Source organism: Parasteatoda tepidariorum, chromosome 8 (assembly GCF_982258835.1).
Source record: "Parasteatoda tepidariorum strain Cologne lab strain chromosome 8, Ptep-v5.0, whole genome shotgun sequence".
Taxonomy (NCBI): Eukaryota; Metazoa; Arthropoda; class Arachnida; order Araneae; family Theridiidae; genus Parasteatoda; species Parasteatoda tepidariorum.
The window spans coordinates 104,625,707-104,647,483 of record NC_141762.1 but is presented as its reverse complement, the minus strand read 5'-3'; the positions used below and the strand labels follow the sequence as shown (position 1 = coordinate 104,647,483).

The 21,777-nt window shown below is 26.9% G+C and overlaps 1 long non-coding RNA gene across 1 annotated transcript in view; it reads right to left on the bottom strand.

Annotated features, from left to right (window-relative positions):
* The window catches only part of LOC147806608 (uncharacterized), a 174,948-nt gene extending 156,999 nt beyond the window's left edge, over positions 1-17,949 (bottom strand). Inside the window, exons 1-2 of the long non-coding RNA XR_015436013.1 lie at positions 17,569-17,949; positions 13,676-13,737 (exon numbers count right to left, since the gene is read on the bottom strand). This is a non-coding gene — a long non-coding RNA (uncharacterized LOC147806608). The remainder of the gene's footprint in view (positions 1-13,675; positions 13,738-17,568) is intronic.
* Between the last annotated feature and the right edge of the window lie 3,828 nt (positions 17,950-21,777).

Genomic DNA, 21,777 nt, shown 5'->3' with positions numbered 1-21,777 from the left:
AATTTTATACGCCTCACTTTATAATTTAACATTTACCTTACGCTTTACCTAACGCTTTAGTTTACTTCACATTGTACAACAAACTATATTAATTTCCCTTTTTTACTTTAATCTTTACTTTATACTCTATTTTTTGTAATTTTATACGCCTCACTTTATAATTTAATATTTACCTTATGCTTTAAATAACGCTTTAGTTTACTTCACACTGTACAACAAACTGCATTAATTTCCCTTTTTTACTTTAATCTTTACTTTATACGCCTCACTTTATGATTTAACATTTACCTTATGCATCTCGCTTTAGTTTACTTCACACTGTACAACAAACTGTATTAATTTCCCTTTTTTACTTTAATATTTACTTTATACTCTATTTTTTTTAATTTTATACGCCTCACTTTATAATTTAACATTTACCTTATGCGTTACCTAAAGCTTTAGTTAACTTCACACTGTACAACAAACTGTATTAATTTCCCTTTTTTACTTTAATCTTTACTTTATACTTTTTTTTAAAATTTTATACGCCTCACTTTATAATTTAAAATTTAAATTATGCATATCGCTTTAGTTTACTTCACACTGTACAACAAACTGTATTAATTTCCCTTTTTTACTTTAATATTTACTTTATACTCTATTTTTTTTAATTTTATACGCCTCACTTTATAATTTAACATTTACCTTATGCTTTACCTAACGCCTTAGTTTCCTTCACACTGTACAACAAACTGTATTAATTTCCCTTTTTTACTTTAATATTTACCTTATACTCTATTTTTTTTAATTTTATACGCCTCTCTTTATAATTTAACATTTACCTTATGCTTTACATAACGCTTTAGTTTACTTCACACTGTACAACAAACTGTATTAATTTCCCTTTTTTACTTTAATATTTACTTTATACTCTATTTTTTTAATTTTATACGCCTCACTTTATTATTTAACATTTTTCTTATGCTTTACCTAACGCTTTAGTTAACTTCACACTGTACAACATACTGTATTAATTTCCCATTTTTACTTTAATCTTTACTTTATACTCTATTTTTTTTAATTTTATACGCCTCACTTTATAATTTAACATTTACCTTATGCTTTACCTAACGCTTTAGTTTACTTCACATTGTACAACAAACTATATTAATTTCCCTTTTTTACTTTAATCTTTACTTTATACTTTTTTTAAAAATTTTATACGCCTCACTTTATGATTTAACATTTACCTTATGCATCTCGCTTTAGTTTACTTCACACTGTACAACAAACTGTATTAATTTCCCTTTTTTACTTTAATCTTTACTTTATACTCTATTTTTTTAAATTTTATACGCCTCACTTTATAATTTAACATTTACCTTATGCTTTACCTAACGCCTTAGTTTCCTTCACACTGTACAACAAACTGTATTAATTTCCCTTTTTTACTTTAATCTTTACTTTATACTTTTTTTAAAAATTTTATACGCCTCACTTTATAATTTAAAATTTAAATTATGCATCTCGCTTTAGTTTATTTCACACTGTACAACAAACTGTATTAATTTCCCTTTTTTACTTTAATATTTACCTTATACTCTATTTTTTTTTAATTTTATACGCCTCTCTTTATAATTTAACATTTACCTTATGCTTTACATAACGCTTTAGTTTACTTCACACTGTACAACAAACTGTATTAATTTCCCTTTTTTACTTTAATATTTACTTTATACTCTATTTTTTTAATTTTATACGCCTCACTTTATTATTTAACATTTTTCTTATGCTTTACCTAACGCTTTAGTTAACTTCACACTGTACAACATACTGTATTAATTTCCCATTTTTACTTTAATCTTTACTTCATACTCTATTTTTATTAATTTTATACGCCTCACTTTACAATTTAACATTTACCTTATGCTTTTCCTAACGCTTTGGTTTACTTCACACTGTATATCAAACTGTATTAATTTCCCTTTTTTACTTTAATCTTTACTTTATACTCTATTTTTTTTAATTTTATACGCCTCACTTTATAATTTAACATTTATCTTATGCTCTACCTAACGCTTTAGTTTACTTCACATTGTACAACAAACTATATTAATTTCCCTTTTTTACTTTAATCTTTACTTTATACTTTTTTTTAAAATTTTGTACGCCTTACTTTATAATTTAAAATTTAAATTATGCATCTCGCTTTAGTTTACTTCACACTGTACAACAAACTGTATTAATTTCCCTTTTTTACTTTAATATTTACTTTATACTCTATTTTTTTAATTTATACGCCTCACTTTATAATTTAACATTTACCTTATGCTCTACCTAACGCTTTAGTTTACTTCACCCTGTACAACAAACTGTATTAATTTCCCATTTTTACTTCAATCTTTACTTTATACTCTATTTTTTTAAATTTTATCCGCCTCACTTTATAATTTAACATTTACCTTATGCTTTACCTAACGCTTTAGTTTACTTCACATTGTACAACAAACTATATTAATTTCCCTTTTTTACTTTAATCTTTACTTTATACTTTTTTTTAAAATTTTATACGCCTCACTTTATGATTTAACATTTACCTTATGCATCTCGCTTTAGTTTACTTCACACTGTACAACAAACTGTATTAATTTCCCTTTTTTACTTTAATCTTTACTTTATACTCTATTTTTTTAAATTTTATACGCCTCACTTTATAATTTAACATTTACCTTATGCTTCACCTAACGCCTTAGTTTCCTTCACACTGTACAACAAACTGTATTAATTTCCCTTTTTTACTTTAATCTTTACTTTATACTTTTTTTTTTAAATTTTATACGCCTCACTTTATGATTTAACATTTACCTTATGCATCTCGCTTTAGTTTACTTCACACTGTACAACAAACTGTATTAATTTCCCTTTTTTACTTTAATCTTTACTTTATACTTTTTTTTAAAATTTTGTACGCCTTACTTTATAATTTAAAATTTACCTTATGCTCTACCTAACGCTTTAGTTTACTTCACCCTGTACAACAAACTGTATTAATTTCCCATTTTTACTTCAATCTTTACTTTATACTCTATTTTTTTAAATTTTATCCGCCTCACTTTATAATTTAACATTTACCTTATGCTTTACCTAACGCTTTAGTTTACTTCACATTGTACAACAAACTATATTAATTTCCCTTTTTTACTTTAATCTTTACTTTATACTTTTTTTTAAAATTTTATACGCCTCACTTTATAATTTAACATTTACCTTATGCTCTACCTAACGCTTTAGTTTACTTCACCCTGTACAACAAACTGTATTAATTTCCCTTTTTTACTTTAATCTTTACTTTATACTCTATTTTTTTTAATTTTATACGCCTCACTTTATAATTTAACATTTATCTTATGCTCTACCTAACGCTTTAGTTTACTTCACATTGTACAACAAACTATATTAATTTCCCTTTTTTACTTTAATCTTTACTTTATACTTTTTTTTAAAATTTTGTACGCCTTACTTTATAATTTAAAATTTAAATTATGCATCTCGCTTTAGTTTACTTCACACTGTACAACAAACTGTATTAATTTCCCTTTTTTACTTTAATATTTACTTTATACTCTATTTTTTTAATTTATACGCCTCACTTTATAATTTAACATTTACCTTATGCTCTACCTAACGCTTTAGTTTACTTCACCCTGTACAACAAACTGTATTAATTTCCCATTTTTACTTCAATCTTTACTTTATACTCTATTTTTTTAAATTTTATCCGCCTCACTTTATAATTTAACATTTACCTTATGCTTTACCTAACGCTTTAGTTTACTTCACATTGTACAACAAACTATATTAATTTCCCTTTTTTACTTTAATCTTTACTTTATACTTTTTTTTAAAATTTTATACGCCTCACTTTATGATTTAACATTTACCTTATGCATCTCGCTTTAGTTTACTTCACACTGTACAACAAACTGTATTAATTTCCCTTTTTTACTTTAATCTTTACTTTATACTCTATTTTTTTAAATTTTATACGCCTCACTTTATAATTTAACATTTACCTTATGCTTCACCTAACGCCTTAGTTTCCTTCACACTGTACAACAAACTGTATTAATTTCCCTTTTTTACTTTAATCTTTACTTTATACTCTATTTTTTTTAATTTTATACGCCTCACTTTATAATTTAACATTTACCTTACGCTTTACCTAACGCTTTAGTTTACTTCACATTGTACAACAAACTATATTAATTTCCCTTTTTTACTTTAATCTTTACTTTATACTCTATTTTTTGTAATTTTATACGCCTCACTTTATAATTTAATATTTACCTTATGCTCTACCTAACGCTTTAGTTTACTTCACACTGTACAACAAACTGTATTAATTTCCCATTTTTACTTTAATCTTGACTTTATACTTTTTTTTTAAATTTTATACGCCTCACTTTAAGATTTAACATTTACCTTATGCATCTCGCTTTAGTTTACTTCACACTGTACAACAAACTGTATTAATTTCCCTTTTTTACTTTAATCTTTACTTTATACTCTATTTTTTTTAATTTTATACGCCTCACTTTATAATTTAACATTTACCTAATGCTTTAAATAACGCTTTAGTTTACTTCACACTGTACAACAAACTGTATTAATTTCCCTTTTTTACTTTAATCTTTACTTTATACGCCTCACTTTATGATTTAACATTTACCTTATGCATCTCGCTTTAGTTTACTTCACACTGTACAACAAACTGTATTAATTTCCCTTTTTTACTTTAATATTTACTTTATACTCTATTTTTTTTAATTTTATTCGCCTCACTTTATAATTTAACATTTACCTTATGCTCTACCTAACGCTTTAGTTTACTTCACCCTGTACAACAAACTGTATTAATTTCCCATTTTTACTTCAATCTTTACTTTATACTCTATTTTTTTTAATTTTATACGCCTCACTTTATAATTTAACATTTACCTTACGCTTTACCTAACGCTTTAGTTTACTTCACATTGTACAACAAACTATATTAATTTCCCTTTTTTACTTTAATCTTTACTTTATACTCTATTTTTTGTAATTTTATACGCCTCACTTTATAATTTAATATTTACCTTATGCTTTAAATAACGCTTTAGTTTACTTCACACTGTACAACAAACTGCATTAATTTCCCTTTTTTACTTTAATCTTTAATTTATACGCCTCACTTTATAATTTAACATTTACCTTATGCTCTACCTAACGCTTTAGTTTACTTCACCCTGTACAACAAACTGTATTAATTTCCCATTTTTACTTCAATCTTTACTTTATACTCTATTTTTTTAAATTTTATCCGCCTCACTTTATAATTTAACATTTACCTTATGCTTTACCTAACGCTTTAGTTTACTTCACATTGTACAACAAACTATATTAATTTCCCTTTTTTACTTTAATCTTTACTTTATACTTTTTTTTAAAATTTTATACGCCTCACTTTATGATTTAACATTTACCTTATGCATCTCGCTTTAGTTTACTTCACACTGTACAACAAACTGTATTAATTTCCCTTTTTTACTTTAATCTTTACTTTATACTCTATTTTTTTAAATTTTATACGCCTCACTTTATAATTTAACATTTACCTTATGCTTCACCTAACGCCTTAGTTTCCTTCACACTGTACAACAAACTGTATTAATTTCCCTTTTTTACTTTAATCTTTACTTTATACTCTATTTTTTTTTATTTTATACGCCTCACTTTATAATTTAACATTTACCTTACGCTTTACCTAACGCTTTAGTTTACTTCACATTGTACAACAAACTATATTAATTTCCCTTTTTTACTTTAATCTTTACTTTATACTCTATTTTCTGTAATTTTATACGCCTCACTTTATTATTTAATATTTACCTTATGCTCTACCTAACGCTTTAGTTTACTTCACACTGTACAACAAACTGTATTAATTTCCCATTTTTACTTTAATCTTGACTTTATACTTTTTTTTTAAATTTTATACGCCTCACTTTAAGATTTAACATTTACCTTATGCATCTCGCTTTAGTTTACTTCACACTGTACAACAAACTGTATTAATTTCCCTTTTTTACTTTAATCTTTACTTTATACTCTATTTTTTTTAATTTTATACGCCTCACTTTATAATTTAACATTTACCTAATGCTTTAAATAACGCTTTAGTTTACTTCACACTGTACAACAAACTGTATTAATTTCCCTTTTTTACTTTAATCTTTACTTTATACGCCTCACTTTATGATTTAACATTTACCTTATGCATCTCGCTTTAGTTTACTTCACACTGTACAACAAACTGTATTAATTTCCCTTTTTTACTTTAATATTTACTTTATACTCTATTTTTTTTAATTTTATTCGCCTCACTTTATAATTTAACATTTACGTTATGCTCTACCTAACGCTTTAGTTTACTTCACCCTGTACAACAAACTGTATTAATTTCCCATTTTTACTTCAATCTTTACTTTATACTCTATTTTTTTTAATTTTATACGCCTCACTTTATAATTTAACATTTACCTTACGCTTTACCTAACGCTTTAGTTTACTTCACATTGTACAACAAACTATATTAATTTCCCTTTTTTACTTTAATCTTTACTTTATACTCTATTTTTTGTAATTTTATACGCCTCACTTTATAATTTAATATTTACCTTATGCTTTAAATAACGCTTTAGTTTACTTCACACTGTACAACAAACTGCATTAATTTCCCTTTTTTACTTTAATCTTTACTTTATACGCCTCACTTTATGATTTAACATTTACCTTATGCATCTCGCTTTAGTTTACTTCACACTGTACAACAAACTGTATTAATTTCCCTTTTTTACTTTAATATTTACTTTATACTCTATTTTTTTTAATTTTATACGCCTCACTTTATAATTTAACATTTACCTTATGCGTTACCTAAAGCTTTAGTTAACTTCACACTGTACAACAAACTGTATTAATTTCCCTTTTTTACTTTAATCTTTACTTTATACTTTTTTTTAAAATTTTATACGCCTCACTTTATAATTTAAAATTTAAATTATGCATATCGCTTTAGTTTACTTCACACTGTACAACAAACTGTATTAATTTCCCTTTTTTACTTTAATATTTACTTTATACTCTATTTTTTTTAATTTTATACGCCTCTCTTTATAATTTAACATTTACCTTATGCTTTACATAACGCTTTAGTTTACTTCACACTGTACAACAAACTGTATTAATTTCCCTTTTTTACTTTAATCTTTACTTTATACGCCTCACTTTATGATTTAACATTTACCTTATGCATCTCGCTTTAGTTTACTTCACACTGTACAACAAACTGTATTAATTTCCCTTTTTTACTTTAATATTTACTTTATACTCTATTTTTTTAATTTTATACGCCTCACTTTATAATTTAACATTTACCTTATGCTTTACCTAACGCTTTAGTTAACTTCACACTGTACAACAAACTGTATTTATTTCCCATTTTAACTTTAATCTTTACTTCATACTCTATTTTTATTAATTTTATACGCCTCACTTTACAATTTAACATTTACCTTATGCTTTTCCTAACGCTTTGGTTTACTTCACACTGTACATCAAACTGTATTAATTTCCCTTTTTTACTTTAATCTTGACTTTATACTTTTTTTTAAAATTTTATACGCCTCACTTTATAATTTAAATTATGCATCTCGCTTTAGTTTACTTCACACTGTACAACAAACTGTATTAATTTCCCTTTTTTACTTTAATATTTACTTTACTCTATTTTTTTAATTTTATACGCCTCACTTTATAATTTAACATTTACCTTCTGCTCTACCTAGCGCTTTAGTTTACGTCACCCTGTACATCATATTGTATTAATTTCCCATTTTTACTTTAATCTTGACTTTATACTCTATTTTTTTTTAATTTTATACGCCTCACTTTATAATGTAACATTTACCTTATGCTTTACCTAACGCTTTAGTTTATTTCACACTGTACAACAATCTTTATTAATTTCCCGTTTTTACTTTAATCTTTAGTTTATACTCTATTTTTTAAATTTTATACGCCTCACTTTATAATTTAACATTTACCTTATGCTTTGCCTGACGCTTTAGTTTACTTCACACTGTACAACAAACTGTATTAATTTCCCTTTTTTACTTTAATCCTTATTTTATACCCTATTTTTTTTAATTTTATACGCCTCACTTTATAATTTAACATTTACCTTATGCTTTACCTAAAGCTTTAGTTTACTTCACACTGCACAACAAACTGTATTAATTTCCCATTTTTACTTTAATCTTGACTTTATACTCTATTTTTTTTAATTTTATACGCCTCACTTTATAATTTAACATTTACCTTATGCTTTACATAACGCTTTAGTTTACTTCACACTTTACAACAAACTGTATTAATTTCCCTTTTTTACTTTAATCTTTACTTTATACGCCTCACTTTATGATTTAACATTTACCTTATGCATCTCGCTTTATTTTACTTCACACTGTACAACAAACTGTATTAATTTCCCTTTTTTACTTTAATCTTTACTTTATACTTTTTTTTAAAATTTTATACGCCTCACTTTATAATTTAACATTCACCTTATGCTTTTACTAACGCTTTAGTTTACTTCACACTGTACAACAGACTGTATTAATTTCCCTTTTTTACTTTAATCTTTACTTTATACTCTATTTTTTTAATTTTATACGCCTCACTTTATAATTTAACATTCACTTTATGCATCTCGCTTTAGTTTACTTCACACTGTACAACGAACTGTATTAATTTCCCTTTTTTACTTTAATCTTTACTTTATACTTTTTTTAAAATTTTATACGCCTCACTTTATAATTTAAATTATGCCTCTCGCTTTAGTTTACTTCACACTGTACAACAAACTGTATTAATTTCCCTTTTTTACTTTAATATTTACTTTATACTCTATTTTTTTAATTTTATACGCCTCACTTTATAATTTAACATTTACCTTATGCTTCACCTAACGCTTTAGTTAACTTCACACTGTACAACAAACTGTATTAATTTCCCTTTTTTACTTTAATCTTTACTTTATACTCTATTTTTTTTTAATTTTATACGCCTCACTTTATAATTTAACATTTACCTTATTCTTTTCCTAACGCTTTGGTTTACTTCACACTGTACATCAAACTGTATTAATTTCCCTTTTTTACTTTAATATTTACTTTATACTCTATTTTTTTAATTTTATACGCCTCACTTTATAATTTAAAATTTAACTTATGCTTTGCCTAACGGTTTAGTTTACTTCACACTGTACAATAAACTGTATTAATTTCCCCTTTTTTAAATCTTTACTTTATACTCTATTTTTTTTAATTTTATAAGCCTCACTTTATAATTTAACATTTACCTTATGCTTTACCTAAAGCTTTAGTTTACTTCACACTGCACAACAAACTGTATTAATTTCCCTTTTTTTTAATCTTTACTTTATACTCTATTTTTCTTAATTTTTTACGCCTCACTTTATACTTTAACATTTATCTTATGCCTTATCTAACGCTTTAGTTTACTTCACACTGTACAACAAACTGTATCAATTTCCCATTTTTACTTTAATCTTGACTTTATACTTTTTTTTAAAATTTTATACGCCTCACTTTATAATTTAAATTATGCATCTCGCTTTAGTTTACTTCACACTGTACAACAATCTTTATTAATTTCCCGTTTTTACTTTGATCTTTAGTTTATACTCTATTTTTTAAATTTTATACGCCTCACTTTATAATTTAACATTTACCTTATGCTCTACCTTACGCTTTAGTTTACTTCACCCTGTACAACAAACTGTATTAATTTCCCATTTTTACTTTAATCTTTACTTCATACTCTATTTTTATTAATTTTATACGCCTCACTTTACAATTTAACATTTACCTTATGCTTTTCCTAACGCTTTGGTTTACTTCACACTGTACATCAAACTGTATTAATTTCCCTTTTTTACTTTAATCTTTACTTTATACTCTATTTTTTTTAATTTTATACGCCTCACTTTATAATTTAACATTTACCTTATGCTCTACCTAACGCTTTAGTTTACTTCACCCTGTACAACAAACTGTATTAATTTCCCATTTTTACTTTAATCTTGACTTTATACTCTATTTTTTTTAAATTTTATGCGCCTCACTTTATAATTTAACATTTACCTTATGCATCTCGCTTTAGTTTAATTCACACTGTACCACAAACTGTATTAATTTCCCTTTTTTACTTTAATCCGTACTTTATACTCTATTTTTTTTAATATTATACGCCTCACTTTATAATTTAACATTCACCTTATGCTTTTACTAACGCTTTAGTTTACTTCACACTGTACAACAGACTGTATTAATTTCCCTTTTTTACTTTAATCTTTACTTTATACTCTATTTTTTTAATTTTATATGCCTCACTTTATAATTTAACATTTACCTTATGCTTTTCCTAACGCTTTAGTTTACTTCACACTGTACAACAGACTGTATTAATTTCCCTTTTTTACTTTAATCTTACTTTATACTCTATTTTTTTTAATTTTATATGCCTCACTTTATAATTTAACATTTACCTTATGCTCTACCTAACGCTTTAGTTTACTTCACACTGTACAACATACTGTATTAATTTCCCATTTTTACTTTAATCTTGACTTTATACTCTATTTTTTTATTTTATACGCCTCACTTTATAATTTAACATTTACCTTATGCTTTACCTAACGCCTTAGTTTCCTTCACACTGTACAACAAACTGCATTAATTTCCCTTTTTTACTTTAATCTTTACTTTATAATCTATTTTTTTTAATTTTATACGCCTCACTTTATAATTTAATATTTACCTTATGCTCTACCTAACGCTTTAGTTTACTTCACACTGTACAACAAACTGTATTAATTTCCCATTTTTACTTTAATCTTTACTTCATACTCTATTTTTATTAATTTTATACGCCTCACTTTACAATTTAACATTTACCTTATGCTTTTCCTAACGCTTTGGTTTACTTCACACTGTACATCAAACTGTATTAATTTCCCATTTTTACTTTAATCTTGACTTTATACTCTATTTTTTTTAAATTTTATGCGCCTCACTTTATAATTTAACATTTACCTTATGCATCTCGCTGTAGTTTGCTTCACACTGTACCACAAGCTGTATTAATTTCCCTTTTTTACTTTAATCCTTACTTTATACTCTATTTTTTTTAATTTTATACGCCTCACTTTATAATTTAACATTCACCTTATGCTTTTACTAACGCTTTAGTTTACTTCACACTGTACAACAGACTGTATTAATTTCCCTTTTTTACTTTAATCTTTACTTTATACTCTATTTTTTTAATTTTATACGCCTCACTTTATAATTTAACATTTACCTTATGCTCTACCTAGCGCTTTAGTTTACGTCACGCTGTACAACAAATTGTATTAATTTCCCATTTTTACTTTAATCTTGACTTTATACTCTATTTTTTTTAATTTTATACGCCTCACTTTATAATGTAACATTTACCTTATGCTTTACCTAACGCTTTAGTTTATTTCACACTGTACAACAATCTTTTTTAATTTCCCGTTTTTACTTTAATCTTTACTTTATACTCTATTTTTTAAATTTTATACGCCTCACTTTATAATTTAACATTTACCTTATGCTTTGCCTGACGCTTTAGTTTACTTCACACTGTACAACAAACTGTATTAATTTCCATTTTTTACTTTAATCTTTACTTTATTTTCTATCTTTTTTTAAATTTTATACGCCTCACTTCATAATTTAACATTTACATTCTGCTTTACCTAACGCTTTAGTTTACTTCACACTGTACAACAAACTGTATTAATTTCCCTTTTTCACTTTAATCCTTACTTTATACTCTATTTTTTAAAATGTTATACGCCTCACTCAATACTTTAAACTTTGCCTGACATTTTGAGCTTTTTTTATTCTTTACATTGTTTCTATACATTTCACTATATACTTTTGGCTTTGTGTTATACTTTGTGCTTCGCATTTTATTTTTCATATTTTACTTTTTTATATATTGCCTTTTTCTTTACTTTACTTTATGTTTCACGCTTTACTTTATATTTGACGCTGTTTATGCACAGAAAATTATAGTGTTTATTTAATGATATATAATTTTATTTTAACAGCATTTTAGGACCATAGCAGAATGAACAAATGTTACCTACGCTTCAACCAATTTAATTTTTTATACTTTGAGACTTTTTTTTAAACAAAGGGTCCTTTCCTTGGGGTATTCATCCACTTTTCCTTCGAGGTTAATACATGTACTATGCGTGATTCTTTATCGCGTTACGAGATCATCACCAACAAAACCAATTTTTTGAAATGCTATTTAGGCAGAGTATGAAAGTCCTGATGAGGTTATTATGTAAACTATGTGCATGTTACAGTAAATGACCGAAATCGGAGGTTGTTGACTTTCACCGGTGAATGTTGACGATCAAATTAGTCGCTTTGGTGAACGTCCGAAATATTTAATGATGTTAATTTACGCTTGATTTGATATTAATTTACGCTTGGATATAATTACATTTATTCTTCATTTTCATACTTACTGACGATAGATTAGAACAAACATCAGTGTAGGGTATACCGGGTAGTGAGTGGCACTTGACCTTAAAAAAACATCAGTGTAGGGTATACCGGGCAGTGGCATTTGACCTTATAAAAACTTCAGTGTAAGTTATCCTGGGCAAATGTATACCGGGCAGTGGCACTGAACCTTAAGGAAACATCAGTGTAGGGTATACCAGCCAATGGCACTTGACCTTAAAAAAACATCAGTGTAGTATATACCGGGCAATGGCACTTAACCAGACCTAGTATGACCAGACCTTTGGTAAATGTCCGAAATATATACTAGGTCTAGTGCCACTTTTGCTATATATTAAATATTTTAAAAAATTAAACAAAGTGTTTGAATCAATTTTAAACTGATAACGAAATTATTGCTTTAAAATTAAAAAATTAATTATAAAAACTGCGCCAGATAAGAGTAATTGAAGTAGTTGCTTTATACAGCGCATGTGCGGAAAAAAATCTATAAAAACTTTTATCCAGGTGCATCTAAAAGTGGATGAATATCCCAAGACACCGTTTTATTTGCATTATTAGAAAACACTGTTGTTCACTATCAGGACGTGATAGTCATAATTGTTACCTATAATTCATTAAAAACGTTTCAAACCATTTTTCGCCAGTATACGTCAAGATTTGAACGCGCACAGAAGAAAAATTAATCATTTCAATTTATTTCTATAGCAAATTTTTCCCTCCTAATAAGAAACTTTTCTTTAAGAAATAATTTTTTTAAATCTAACTAGAAGGTGTCAAGAAATTCTGAACGAAAACGATTTTTTTTATTGTTGACGTTTTTGACAAATATAATATTTAGGCTAATTCTTGAATGCATTTTCATTTAAGTATTGGAAGTGCTATATTTCTTTCTTTGTATTATGTATCATTATTATTTTCCTGATAATTTATATAAATGATATAGATGCTATATATGAATACGAAGATTATTAAATCCTTTGAGTGTTAATATGACTTACCTTTAAAAAAAACTATGATGTCATCTCTTGGTTGGATTCATGTTTCCTTAAGATTTCGAAAGCTGAAAAAATACCACATATTGATTAAAATTATATAAATATTTATGCAACACGATAATATGGGCCGTTCAAGCATTATTTAAGAACATAAAGTGGATGAGGTTTTTTAATTTGCTTATAGTGGTTGACAAGGGGGCAGGCAGGATGAGAGCAATACTTACGTACAGGGACTGATCAGGACAAATTCAGGCCCCAAGGCCAACCAAATTCTCCGGGCCCCTTAAAAATTATTTTGAAATTAAATTACTGACGTTTACATAATATTTTGAGCAATTAGTTCGAACAATAGAAAAGAATCTATTAAACTGCGTGATTCAAGATAAACATTCTAAGAAATTTTGAAAGCAGACAATTGAAGATTATTTTTCTAAGATGAAGTTTACGTATCTATAAATTAAAGGAAAATATAAAACAACAAAACAATGTTGTGGCAAAATAAAATTAGTTTGGTGACCACTAACAATTGAAATCAATGATTTTTGCTAAAAGTTAGCTGAAGTATTCTTTTATTGTAAGCTGCAATTATTTTTCATTTAGTACCTAAGGTAACACAAAGCTATCCCACCTTACATCAGATTTTTTACTAACTTTTGAGGCCTCTCAGAAATTGCGGTCCCTAGGCCCATGCCTATTGGGTCTAGGCGATAATCAGGCCCTGCTTACGTATGTCATTTAAATCACATAATAATGTAAAGTCTTTTTTAAAGGTAAAAGAAAAAATCATAACTTTTGAAAATAACATTTTAAATAATAGGAGAAAAAGTTCGAAGCCAGAAAAATTTTGGACACAAATTGCTTTTATGTTCGTCAGAGTTCAAAAATTTTAGCCATTTCAGAAGAAAAAAAACAGCAAAGAGTCCTTAAAAAAATATTTTATAAAATTAATTGAAATATCTATTTTTTCGTTTAAAAGTTATATTATTTATTTAAATTAGATTACTTCAGAAAAAGTTAAAATTAGAGCAAATTAGTGCGTTGTTACTTACTAACTTAAAGGGAGGCTTATCGACTTGATATTCTCCCTGCGATGAAGGGGGCACACGTGGAAGTTCATTGACAAGAGTCATGAAACTTTTTGAGTCTATCTAACCATTTATGTTATTAATTTTAATCTATCTTTATTATTTTATGAGTTATTAAACATCAAAATGGGTCCGGGACTTTATAAACACCCTGCATAATTAAATTACATATATGAATCGCCATATTGGACTTTAAGAACTCGAAAACACAAATTGCGATATTGGATTAGCTTAAGTAGGAATCTCGATGCATAATTTTTAGATCCGGTAAATACGAATAGTAATACATGGTTGTAAACTCGCGTGAATAGGAATCGTGATATTTATTTCAAAAACTTGTAAATACAAATTGAGGTATTGGATTTTAAAATCAAGAGAACACGAATCACGATGTACGATTTTTAAATCGAGTGAATATGATTCACAATGTCTAACTTTCAAATCAGGTAAATATGAACATCGAAGTCAGATATTAAAATCGCGAAAATATGAATCGCGATTTTTGCGGATTCCAGCGTATTTGTAAATATTAAAAACAATAAAAATCCGACCAAAAAAATAAAATCAAAATTGCGGAAGATTCACGCGTATGAAAACGTCTTGTTAACGAGATTCAAAATTTGAATTTTAGATGGAAGAACTTAATTGTTATTTTAAATTTTAGATTGTGTTGAGAATCTCGTCGGATTTATAAGTTTTGATGCGCGGAAATCCGTGAATCAATATTCTTGAAATACGCGGAATTCGGCGAAAAAAATCACATGCCCTGCTCCTAGTTTCTAAACCTGAAGGGATGGATACGAAAAACTAGGAATACAATCACCTCCGAGAGAGTTAAATCATTATAGTAAAAAACAGAGTCAACATTTTTAATGCTGGAAAAGATTGTGGTTAACATGTTTATATTGTATTACTTGTTTTGTTAAATTTCATTAACTTTAGTAATGTTTTAATGGTTTCTGAACGATTTTTATTTTTACTACTATTATCTATAAAAAAGGGAGCAAAACATTTCAGCGAAGGACCAATTTAAAATAATTAAAAAGTATGAATTTAAAATATTTAACCTTATTTGCTGACTTGTTGACTTTGGTATTACATTGCGATCACATGATTTATATTTTAATCTGTTTAATATTCTTCGGAACCGCGTTTCCTTGGAAAACAAAATAGCCCTTCAAAAGAAAAAAAAACTTTGTTCTAACTTTTCAACACTTTCTGTTGTAGTTTAATGTGTAGAGAAAACGTGGAAAAAATTACTGAATAATGTAAAAAGGAAGGAAAATTATTTAAAAAAGAATTCCATACAATATCGGGGGGGGGGAGAAAAAAAAGAAGGTATAATCTCTTTCTCAGCTCACACTGCTATATACGCAAAAAGGAGTGCCTTCTAATATAGTATCAATATAACCAACGAAAAATATATCAATACAATAGTGTGAGGAACACTAAAAGTTTTTTAAAACAAAATAGCACATTAAGTAATAAATATCAAGTTACAAACAGAAAATAAAATTTCAAGAAAAAACAAAACAAAACATAAGATGAGATCTATAAAGCGAGCAGCAAATTCAACTTACATGAATGGAAAATTTTCCTGAATGATTTAAAATAAATTCGTAATAATATTGTCAGATTACAAAATAAGAAAACAGAAGCGCAAATCGAGGTAAAAGAGTAAATAGAGGAGTTTTGTTTTATAGTGCGTTCTTACTGCAGTACTGAAGCGCGTTTGATTTGTTAGTTACCAAGGATTGGCCTGAAAATGGATGTGCGCAAGGTAATATTATGCTGGATAGTTTAAAGAAGTTTATTAAGGTTTATATTTAATTATACAATTTTAAAATAATTCTAGAAAATTAACTTTTATTTAAGAAAAAAAAAGACAGAAAGAAACATGCATTGCCTGTTTTGCACATATTTTTAGCCTCGGATTTGCTCGAAATGGATTTGCACATGGTAAAAATTATATAAATTAACAAGCAAGTTTTTAGTTAATTTTATTTCAAATAACACAAAATTAACTAAATGATTCTAACCCCTTAATAATCGGTTAATTTTCAAGAAAACGGTCATAAAAGTGTCGATATAAATTCATTTTTAATTTTTGATTTGTTTTTAGCTTGAAATTTTAAAAAATTTAATTTTTAGAAAAAGCCAACATTCAGTGTTAAATGTTGGTTTTCCAGCAAGCAAGGAAAATTTTAAAAATATGTGTTTTAAAAATATCCTGGTACTGCTATCTGGTGTGTAAAATGAGAAATAAAATGTTTTCCGGGCAAAAAAAAAAAAAAAAGAATTAGTTTCTAGCTCGTCAACATCACGGGAGCGAGAAATAACGAACGAAATCTCAACCTGTCATTTTCAAGGGAGCGAGAAAGAAGGGGTTAAAAAATAAATTTTATCTTGAGCAGAAATAAAAATTTTTTCCGGACAAAAAAAAAGAAAGAAAATGAATTAGTTTCCAGCCCGTCAATATTACGGGAGCGAGAAATAACGGACGAAATCTCAACCCGTCATATATAGAATTTAATTACTTAAGTGGGGCCATCTATTGTTTTTTAAAATCAAATTTTGAAAGAGTTTGTCTATTTGCTTTTTGGATAAATAAACATTACTCCATATTCTTTTAAATAAAATTTATTTATTTTCCTAATTTTCCCCGTTTTTCTCTTACTTCTTTCTGTCCATTTCATATTTATTTATTGTGTTATATAAATATATAATCTGCAGTTTCATAATAAAAAAAAGAAGAAAAAAAAGAAATAAAAAAAAAGAAAAATAAAGACGAAAAACATATGCTTTACTTACGGCAAAAGTCTTCAAATTTCCAACAATGTTTCATCGATCCGCCTCCAAATAACAATTAACAATGTTTGAATCATCCAAAAGGGTCCTTATATATCATAGTTCTATGCAAAATAATCCTAAAAATCTGAAACATGTTGTATTAAAAACAGCATAGCTTGTTAAATATCATTAATTTTGCAAGAGATCGAAAGCAAACTTGGAATAATTAAATGTTTTAAAATGAAAATAAAGCGCAAGAAGCATGCACAAAAACAAATGATAGGAAGAAAATGAAAAGAAAAACACCATAGTAAAAATGGGGACAAAAAATTAAACATTGCAAGACAAGCTCAATGAAAATATTAAAAAAACCACCATTAACAAAGGGAAAAAAGAAAAAGCCGATGCTATCAAATGAAAAAGCGAAAAAAGAAACACTAAAGGCAAATGAAAAGACAAAAAGCAAAGCAGATTGAGCAAATAGATAAAAAAACGGAAAACCTAAGAAAAAAAAATGAAAAAACAGATAATAAAAGCAAAAAACAAAACTAATATAATTTTAAGACAATCACTAGAAAAAAAAGCACCCAGAACAAATGGATAAAAAAGGTAAAAAAAAAAGAGAAACAGAGCACCGTGAGCATATGAAAGTAAAACAATAGAGAAACGGAAAACAAATACCATTAAAAGATAAAACAAACAAATCATCAAAAACAAACCGAAAACTAACATAATGAAAAAATGGAAAACAAAGCATCTTGAACGAACGAAAATAAAGCGCCATGAATAACGAGAAAACAAAAACGATGAAAAGGCAATATACAAAACACTTCATACAAAAAAAAAAGACAAGATCAATGAAAACATGAAAAAAAGCACCTCCAAGAATAAAAGAAAAAACAAAATAATAAAAAAAAATCGAAAACAAAACAAACTCAATGAAAAAGCGAAAAAGAATACTGCTAAATGTAGAAAGAAACAAAGATAAAACGGGATAAAACATAATGGAAAAAGGTAAAAAACACTGTAAACAAAAGGGGAAAAAACATGAATGAATATAAAAAAAACAATGCATGATAAACATATGAAACGAAATGTAATGAAAATGTGGAAAATAGGGAAAAGACTAAAAACAAAGCACCCAAAACAAACGAGAGAAAAAAAAACAAAAAATAAAGTTTCTGGAACAAACAGAAAACATACGTAATGAAAAAACTGAAAATAAAACAACATGAAAATAAATAAAACAAAGGAATATAACAGAACATAATGAAGAAAGGGAAAACAATCATAATGAAAAAAAAAGGAAAACAAATATAATGAAAAACCGGAAAACAAACATACCGAAAAAAAGAAATTAAACTTAATGAAACAATGGAAAAGAAACACAGTGATAGGGCAAAAAACAAAACACTGCAAGTAAACGGAAGAATAATACAATAAAAAAAAATTAAGTGTTCCAAGAATAGACTGAAAAAACATAATAAAATAAGGAACAACAAAGCACCATCATCAAACGGAATAATAAAAATTGGATGAAACAAAAAGGGGAAAAAAATGGAAAATGAGCAAAGGGAAGAAATTGAAGAAAACAATTGAAACAATCTAGAAAAATACAATAAGAAAAGAAACTTTGAAAAATATACAATGGACAAATGGGAAAAGACACCACGAAAATAAAAATTGGGTGAAATAAAACGGGAAAAAAAATGGAAAAAGTACGAAGGAAAGGAATTGAACAAAACATTTGAAACAATCTAGAAAAATACAATAAGAAAAAAAACTTTGAAAGATATACAATGGACACATGGGAAAAGACACCACGAAAATAAAAATTGGATGAAACAAAACGGAAAAAAAAGGAAAAAGTACGAAGGAAAGGAATTGAAGAAAACAATTGAAACAATCAAGAAAAATACAAAAAAAATTGAAAAGATGCAATGGACACATGGAAAACGACAATACGAAAGTAAAAATTCGATGAAACAAAATTGGAAAAAAATGGGAAAAGTACGAAGGAAAGGAATTGAAGAAAACAATTAAAACAATCAAGAAAAATACAAAAAAAATTGAAAAGATGCAATGGACACATGGAAAACGACAATACGAAAGTAAAAATTCGATGAAACAAAATTGGAAAAAAATGGGAAAAGTACGAAGGAAAGGAATTGAAGAAAACAATTGAAACAATCTAGAAAAATACAATAAGAAAAAAAATCTTTGAAAAAGATACAATGGACACATGGGAAATGAAACAACGAAAATAAAAATTGGAAGAAACAAAACGGGAAAAAAATGGAAAAAGTACGAAGGAAAGGAATTGAAGAAAACAATTGAAAAAAATCTAGAAAAATACAAAAAAAATTGTAGAGATACAATGGACACATGGAAAATGACACCACGTAAATAAAAATTGGATGAAACAAAACGGGAAAAAATGGAAAAAGTACGAAGGAAAGGAATTGAAGAAAACAATTGAAACAATCTAGCAAAATACAAAAAAAAAAGTTGAAAAGATACAATATACACATAGAAAATGACACCACGAAAATAAAAGATGGAGGAAACAAAACGGGAAAAAAATGGAAAAGGGACAAAGGAAAGAAATTGAAGAAAACAATTGAATCAACCTAGAAAAATACAATAAGAAAAAAAAACTTTGAGAAAGATACAATGGACACATGAGAAATGACACAACGAAAATAAAAATTGGAAGAAACAAAACGGGAAAAAATGGAAAAAGTACGAAGGAAAGGAATTGTAGAAAACAGTTGAAACAATCTTGAAAAATACAAAAAAAAGTTGAAAAGATACAATGGACACATGGAAAATGACACCACAAAAATAAAAATTGGATGAAACAAAACGGGAAAAAAATCGAAAAAGTACGAAGGAAAGGAATTGAAGAAAACAATTGAAGCAATCTAGAAAAATACAATAAGAGAAAAAACTTTGAAAAATATACAATGGACATATGGGAAATGACACAACGAAAATAAAAATTGGAAGAAACAAAACGGGAAAAAATGGAAAAAGTACGAAGGAAAGGAATTGGAGAAAAAAATTCAAACAATCTAGAAAAATACAAAAAGAAAAATTGAAAAGATACAATGGACACATGGGAAATGACACAACGAAAATAAAAATTGGAAGAAACAAAACGGGGAAAAATGGAAAAAGTACGAAGGAAAGTAATTGAAGAAAACTATTGAAACAATCCAGAAAAATACAAAAAGAAAAAAATTGAAAAGATACAATGGACACATGGAAAATGACACCACGAAAATAAAAATTGGATGAAACAAAACGGGAAAAAAATGGAAAAAGTACGAAGGATGGGAATTGAAGATAACAATTGAAACAATCCAGAAAAATACAAAAAGAAAAAAATTGAAAAGATACAATGGACACATGGAAAATGACACCACGAAAATAAAAATTGGATGAAACAAAACGGGAAAAAAATGGAAAAAGTACGAAGGATGGGAATTGAAGATAACAATTGAAAAAAATCTAGAAAAATACAAAAAGAAAAATTGAAAAGATACAATGGACACATGGAAAATGACACCACGAAAATAAAAATTGGATGAAACAAAACGGGAAAAAATGGAAAAAGGGCAAAGGAAAGAAATTGAAGAAAACAATTGAATCATCCTACAAAAATACAATAAGAAAAAAAAACCTTGAAAAAGATACAATGGACACATGGGAAATGACGCAACGAAAAAAAAAAATTGGAAGAAACAAAACTGGAAAAAAATGGAAAAAGTACGAAGGAAAGGAATTGTAGAAAACAGTTGAAACAATCTAGAAAAATACAAAAAAAAGTTGAAAAGATACAATGGACACATGGAAAATGACACCACGAAAATAAAAATTGTATGAAACAAAAAGGGAAAAAATGGAAAAAGTACGAAGGAAAGGAATTGAAGAAAAAAATTCAAACAATCTAGAAAAATACAAAAAAAAAAGTTGAAAAGATACAATATACACATAGAAAATGACACCACGAAAATAAAAGTTGGAGGAAACATAACGGGAAAAAAATGGAAAAGGGACACAGGAAAGAAATTGAAGAAAACAAATGAATCAACCTAGAAAAATACAATAAGAAAAAAAAACTTTGAGAAAGATACAATGGACACATGGGAAATGACACAACGAAAATAAAAATTGGAAGAAACAAAACGGGAAAAAAATGGAAAAAGTACGAAGGAAAGTAATTGA